The following is an 8,484-nucleotide window of genomic DNA, read 5'->3' as shown; positions in this document are numbered from 1 at the left end:
TACTAAACTCAATTAAACTAAGTATTCACAAACGTTCGGTGTCGTCATATGAGACATTTTAGGTATTATCTTAGTGCCTTGAAATATTCTTATTCATATGTTTCACTCTGGAGTCCTTGTTCTTGGTCTGGTATTTTAATGTTCAAATGGAGTTCTCAAGAGTCGGTTTATCTAATTGGCTCAGCGTTGAAATCGACGTTCGTTCATTCGTTTTTGGAATATATTATTGTGCACGCTATCTTTCTTAAAACCGATGTCAACCTTTGGTCTTAATCCATTCTCAAATTTGAAGATATCTCTGTCTCGCTCTATGTGTTCGGCCTAGTTTTGAGTTCGGGTTGAACGTTCGTTATTTGGAATCCTCATGAATCTTTGTACGAGGTGATTAAATGAGATGTTTATTAATAAAAGATGAAGAAAATGTAATATGGAAATGTTGTTGATTATGGACGAGCGTTCGGGGAGGAACGACTCATGTATGAATATTGAATTTGTAAAGTATGACTGTGGTAATGCTAAGCTGTCTATTCATCCTGATGTTCCGTGAGTACTCGTCCTCATGTAGAGGGGGTAGGTCATGTGTGGGAACGGCGGGAGGTCCTAGTCCTTAGGGGTACTTTGGACAGATAGGACTAACCTCGGGTGGCAACTGATGAGAGTTTTCCAGTTACTACACCACCCGGGTGCACGAACGTCGTAGCTACACAGATTTCATACAGTCCGGACGGTCAGTCTAGTATATTAGACTTGTGTGAACGAACTCTGATTTATTTTGTTTGAATGATTTTGTGAAATGTACGATATGCATGAATTAAATTACATAAGCTTACCCTGTGTTTCCTGTCGTGTCTTGTTTTGTACGTTCGTCTTGTCGTTGCAATGATCATCTCTGTGGATGTGAGCAGAAGGGCACGCACTGTTGGAAGATACGCTGGAAGAAGAAAATTTGGTAGAAGTTGAAGTTAAGACCGAACCTTAGGACGTTCGGTCAGTAGAGTAGTTTTTGAAATAAGGCGGTCTGTCGCCACTTTCTCATCTTTGTATGAATGACCGTTCGGTATTTGACTTTTGTAAACCGTTCGGTCAGACTCGTACTTATGTATTGTGTAAATATAGTAACTCTTTCTGCAAGGTCGTTCGGCCGAGACCGTACGTTCTTGTATATGTAAGACTGGTCTGTTATATTATTAAATGTAATTATTCGATTATATGGTTCATTACTGTATATTTGGGATGTTACAGTATAACATTCCTTGACCGTTTTCATAAATTTTTAAGATTATGTCATACTTTCGATTCTGATAGATAATAATAAATATAATAATAATAAAACTTAATTAAGATATTTTTAATTTATGTTTTTTTTCATAAATATTAATCTTTTATCTTCTTTTTCATAAATGTTTAAGATTTTGTCATAATCTTGACGGTGACAAATAACAATAAAAATATTTTAGATAAGTGCTTTTTAGTTTTTTTTTCATTGAATAATTAAAAATTTTAAATTTTCTAATTTAGTAGTCTCTATGGTTTAGTTTTTTAGAGATGTGGTTGTTGTTTTGTGTAGTAATGTTATTCAATCATGTAAGATTTTGTAACTAATAAATATGATATTATCGCTAATATAAAGTCATAAATGAGTTTTATTATATTAATTAAAAACATGGTGAACATCAAGATAATTAGGTTATCCGGATGTATCTATATTTATTAAAGAATTGTTACACAAATTGATATAGTGATGAAGTAAAATTATTTAATAAAATAATAAGTACATTGTTCAAATAATAAAAATAACTTAATTGAAAAATATAAAATTGAAATATTTATTTAATAAAAAATTTTAACAAAGACTCAGTAAAAAATATTTATATTTATGAATATTTTAAAATTTAAATAAATCTAATAAAAAATATTTTATCAAACGAAAAATATAAAATTATTCATTTGAATATTATACAAATTATTATTTATGGTAACCTGTTAATTTGGATACGAGTAATTATTTAAAAAAATTTTGTTTATCCAATATTTCGTTGATCTTTATATAATATATATTGATAACAAAAAAATATATTTTATTTTTTTGTTTCTATGAAGTTGGTCCTTGTACTATACTTCTTTGTTTAAGATTAGTTACCATGAGGTGTTATTAATAAAATAATTTTACAGAATTTATGATATAATTTTAGTATCTATTTTACATGTTCACCATCATTATTTTTTTTTCTAAAATCTAGATTAAACATTATAAGATCTAAATTAATTATCTATCTTACTTTTATTGATTCTGGATAAAATAATATAACTAATAGAGAATTTAATAAAGATAAAAAGATAAGATAAAATCAGGATTAAGTAATAAAATAATACTAAATATTTTATCCAAATCTTTACCGACGAAATTTTATGTCTAACATTATTATTATTATTAATTACTTTATGATAAATACATCAAGGAACATTCCTGGCAAGAACAAAATAACATGAATATTATATCTATATTTGGATTTTTCTACTTATAAAACATCATTTTTAACTAATTAAAAATGTATTTTGTATCATCCAAAAATATAGTTTTAAACTATAATTAAGGGTCCTTACATTTATAATAAAATAGAATAGTTATAGGAATAAAATTTAATTTACAGTTAACATGAAATAACCATAAATTTCAAACTTTGAAGAAACCTATACTGCTACTATTACCAGTACAAACCGAACGTTCATACAAGCATCGTATTATACTGAACGGTCTTAAAGTATTACAGAAATAGGTACAAGGGTGATCATTGCAAGGACAAAACGACCGAACGGACAACATGACAAGAAAGGAAAATAGGGCTAAGCTAGTGTAATTTAATTAACTATGTTAACATAAAATTCAGATACACACATAATACAATCATACATATACAGAATTCATGCAAGCATGTTATAACCGACCACTTCACACTGACTGTCTGGACTAGTATGAATATGAGTTATGGTCGTTTCTGCACTCGTAGGTGGTAATCTAAAAACCTTATTATTACCGTAGCATGGAAATCCCTTGAGCTGTCACACGAGGTTAGCCCGTTATTCCTCACCTTAGGTCAAGGTAATACATACCGCCCAGGCTAGGGCCTCCTGCTATTCCCATCACATGCATCACTATTCTCTACTTGAGACTCAGTGACCATTAAAATGTCAGGATGAACGCCAATACTAAGTTTTCCCTATTCATACTTTTACCACAATACAACCAACCACTAAGACATTCCTCCTTGGGATTCTCTTTCAGATCCATAATATAATTGTCACATCATACTTTCTCATCCCATTATGATTATCACACCATAACTTAATACCATCATACTTTCACATTACATTAGAATTATGATTATTCCTCATCCATCACATCTTTAAATAAATATCACACATAACAGTAAAACAATAATCCCACCTTTGAACACGACCGAACGTGAAAGATCAACATAACCTATTAACAATACCGAACGGGAGAGCACTCCCAATATGAGAACATGACCGAACGGTCATTTAGAGAATAAGACTCAAGCAAGAGTCGAACACTTGGACTTATATCAAGCACTTATGATTTAGAACGAACAATATTGGCTTAGACCGAACACTATTAACTTAGTACAAGTACGATATTGTGCACTAGTATAAGAACGAGCGCTGATAAGAGACCACACAACTCAATAATACCGATCGCTAACACTATCATAAATACTATTACAAAACCGAGCACTATGTCGAACGAGCGCTGGTCCAAGACCAAACACTTACCAAGAACGAGCGCTAGTACAAGACTGGCACTACCAAGACAGTACATGACCGAGCGGTCAATAATAGTTAAAACCTATGATAGACCGAACGTTGTTTAAAACCAAATGATATGCTTAGACAAACTACTATATTCACCTCGATATCCATATACAAGACCGATCGGTCATTAACTAAGGATCCACAAAAGTAGGACTCAGTTAAGACTGAGCGCTAATACATAGTACTATTAATAACGAACGCTAAACCTAGTACAACTAATAACAACCGGTAATACCCATCCTAAGACTGTCTAGTTTGAAAATGAATACTTTTAAACCGAACGTCACTATTAAACCAAACAACACATAACCAAATTATCACTACAAAGCCTAATACTGCTAAGCCCAAATATATGACCAGACCGAGCGTTCTATACCGATCGCTCGATTTCTACAAAACTTGCAGAACTTCTCAACCACTTCACAGATTTCATCCAAACCCAGAATATTGCATATAACAGTTCTCACCCAAAATTACCGAACATCAAATAATTCAATTTCACATACATGCAACATCATCAAACAACAGTTTCATACATAAAAACTAAGTAATTAAATTAGCTAGCTTCCCTTACCTCTTGACCGGACCGAACAATGATTATTCTTTTCCAGACTCTGCTTCCTCCCCAAAAAATCCCAAGAACACCAGCTCAGACCAACAACTTGATCGTTGCAAAAATGAAGTCCTTGACACCAGGAGACTCAGGCGTTGCATGATTGATGATCGTAAGAAGAAAAGATAAGAATTTGCAGAGAGAAGAAGAAGAACTTTAGAGAGAATGAGGAGAAAACTGAAATTCAGAAACATTTGGAGAAGAAGTGCATGCAGGAATGGCTCGAGATTTTTGAAAAAGCTAATTATATCCTACCGTCAAAATCTACTCGGTCCAATCCAATGCACTCATTGGATTCCACTTTGTTGTTGAATTTAAGGGTCTTGACATATTTTGTCTTAATTAAAAAAAAATAAAAGCAGTTAAAAGTAGCAAGAGATAATTAAAAATAGCAAAAATTACAATTTTCTCATAAAAGCCTAAAAGTCAAAATTATTACAAGGATACGAATCAACCTCATTTTTTTTTCTTCTTGTCTGTTAACATATTTTTCATTTTGTTTTTTCTCCTCTCTCAGATAATTTTTTTTATGGGTTTGCATGATTTCTTCTCTCAAATTTGTGGCTAGATTCTTCTTTCTAATCCTTTACAACCAAATGGTAATGTTTTTCTCTTTATTCTACAAAAAGAAGCTCGACGTGAAATTCTTGATACAACTTCATCTTTTTCTCCTTGTAATAACTTAGTTTTCTATATTAATTCTTTTAAAAAATTTCAATCTAATAACAATAAATATAAAAGTATCAAAATGTAGTCACTGTGACTTGTTGGATCACACAAAAGATAAATGTTATAAGATTGTTGATTATCTTCCAAACTATTTGAAGAATTACTACTAATAATGTACATCATGTTGATACTCAACCTAATAGTTCTTCAACTTCTTTATCTATTTTAACTCTTGCTCGTGCCAAAATTGATTCATTTTCTCACTACAAAAATGTCTAGTGATCTATACTACATAGAGTGATATTCCTACCATTATAATAGACAAGGACATGAATATTGATGTGCATTTCATACATCAAATTTATCTTATGCTATTATCAATTATGGTAATAGTACCACTAATGAAACTTGGCATAAATGCTTATGTCACACACTTATTATTGCTAATAAAGCTCCTTTAAGTTTGATTAGTCGACGTATTATTGTAGCACTTTGAACTTTCTAAGCAAAAATACTACCATTTTCATTAATTCTTTTATTTCATTCATTATAAGGGACTTTAAACATCCTACATATCAAGAATTTTGCTATTTTCTCCATTTAGTTGATGATAAAAAATAATATTTGATTTGGATTTATATGTGCTTAAAAACAAATATGATTATAACAAACTTATTCCTCGATTTTTCTCATATGTTGAAACTCAGGTTAACACCACTATTAAATTTTTTCAGTCAGATAATGATAAAAAAAATTATTTCAAAGATTTTTCTTTATAATAAAGGTGTTATACATTAGTTTTCTTGTGGTAAAAGACCTTAATAAAACACCGTGGCAGAAAGAGAATATTTACATATTTTAAACATTGCTCGATCCTCACGTTTCATTTTAATATTCCTACAAAATTTTGAGGTGGGTGTTAAAATTATTTTTTTTCCTAGTTCTATTTCGGATAATATATCTCCATATGAAGTTTTATAAGATAAACTAATTGATTATTTATGCTTCAATTCTTCTTTCACGTAGACATATATTTAGTCCTAAGGTCACTACTACAGTTAGAAATTTTCTTTTCTAAAGACATTAAGTTTTATGAATATATTTTCCTTTCAAAAACCAAGATATGACCTTTTCTACTTCACTTCAAAAACCAAGATGTATTTGATCCTCACCTTTCAAAAGACATTAAGAAATTAATATAGGGTTTTGGGTTTGCCTCGAAAGGGTTGATAGTGTGGAGAGCCTTGACCTCTCTTTCTACTTCACTTCAATCGTTCTTTTCATTTTCTCACCATTTCTTTAAGAAACAAATAAAAGTAAACATGGGATAAGATAAAAAAGATGAACTAAAATAAAACACAATAAATTAAAATAAAATAAATTAAGCTAAACTGAAACAAAATAAAATAAAACTAAATACACATAATTACATATGTTATTTCTCAAATTAATAAATATATTTTGTATAATTTTTATTTTTGTATTTTATCTTTCTTTATTTTGAAATTAATTGTATTTTTTCTTTTTTTCTATTATTTTTACTTGGAGGTTGACCATATAATAACGATATAATTAATTAAAAATAACAATAAAATAACTAGTTATTATGCTTTAGAATATTTAAAATAAAAGAAATGTAGAATACAACAAATATGGAAGAAAAGAATTTTATTATAAAATATTCTCATCTACAATCTGAGAAGAAAATACATTTAACGATAATACATTGTTCCAATTTTATCCGCACATAAAGGTAAAAGAAGAAAATTTGGAGGAAATTTAAAAAGTATAACAGGTGATTTTGAAGATAACGATAGTCCATATTTAGCAAGACCATCTGCCACCGAATTGGTCTCTCTAAATACATGATTCCAAGTAATGTAATCAACTCTGGCACCCATCTGTATTATTGAAGAAACAAGAGCATAAAATGGATGTTTTTGGTGGATGACTCTCCCGTTAATAAGTTGGATAGCGGTTAATGAATCACTTTCAACGATCAAATTTTTATGTCCCATTGATATTCCTATTTCCATTCCAAGCTTGATTGCAAATAATTCAGCTTCTGCTGCTGAATCAACTTTTAACACACTTGAGAAGGCAAAAAGAAAATCACCCTGAGAATCTCTGATAACACCTCCTGCAGCGGCCTTTTTTCCATCCCAAGTGTAAGCTCCATCACAGTTAATTTTAACATATCCTTTTGGAGGTGGTATCCAACAAACTAATCTTGTAAAACTTGAATTATCTCTCTGAAAAAAAAATGTTTGTTCACCAATTGATAAATAAATTACAAATATAACAATGTTAAAAAATCAAATGAAAATTTAAATTTTTGACATCTAATTGAAAGTAAAAATAAAAGAATAATAATTATTATTATAATAAAAGATGATTTTTATGTCAAAATAAATTACTAGATAAACATGTTTCAAGGACATAAAACACTCCAAATTAAACTTTCACCATAATCTTTTTGCGTATTTTTCTTTAGTAAAAAAAATATGACATCCGGCATATCCTATTGTAACATTTCTAGATTAATTTATAATTATAAAAGAATGCAAAACTTTTTCAATCTTATTTATTTGTGATTCTCTATTATTACTATTGTGAATAGAAAATAACATCAATAGCCACATTATATGTGAACAATATGATTTATCTTTTTAATTCAAAACTAAATTAATTTGGAATAAAAGAACATAGTATGAAAATGTTATCATTATTAACATTTTAATGCAAAAGGATGAAAGAAATTTACCTTATCAATATGAAAGTTGTTGTTTGTGTTAACCCACCAATGTAAGTTTGGGCATTCTTCACCCTTTGGACAATTACCATTTATCCAATCTGCACATGTAGTAGGTGATGATGACCTTTGAGAAATCTTCCTTTCTACCTCCATACTTTGTAACAATGAACAAGACACAATTCTCTCTAGACTTAACTCTCTCCGCATAAATGGTTTTCAGGAAAATGGAAATGATGATTTTGAAGGAAAAGATAGTGTAATAGATTTTGGATATGACTCATTTAAATAGAGAAATGAAATACTACAACATAAAGAGTTAGAGATAATATAAAATAAAATATTAAAAAAATCAAGATAATGTAATAATATAAAAATAAAATAAATGACGAAAGATAAAAATAAAAGAATAAAATAAAATAAACATAACAATAAACCATATATAATTATCGTATCTTTAGTTTTAAGTAAAACATTAAAGTTGATTTATATACTACGATGGATAAAAAAATACAATCCTATAAAAACTTAAAATATTTGTGCAAATACTCCAAATCTATAAATGTAGTTCTCTGTCCTAACTAAACCAATATGAATATATATATATATCATAAATATT

Source organism: Vigna umbellata, chromosome 1, assembly GCF_029865625.1.
Source record: "Vigna umbellata cultivar VRB3 chromosome 1, Vumbellata_1.0, whole genome shotgun sequence".
Taxonomy (NCBI): Eukaryota; Viridiplantae; Streptophyta; class Magnoliopsida; order Fabales; family Fabaceae; genus Vigna; species Vigna umbellata.
This window is presented reverse-complemented; position numbering follows the sequence as displayed.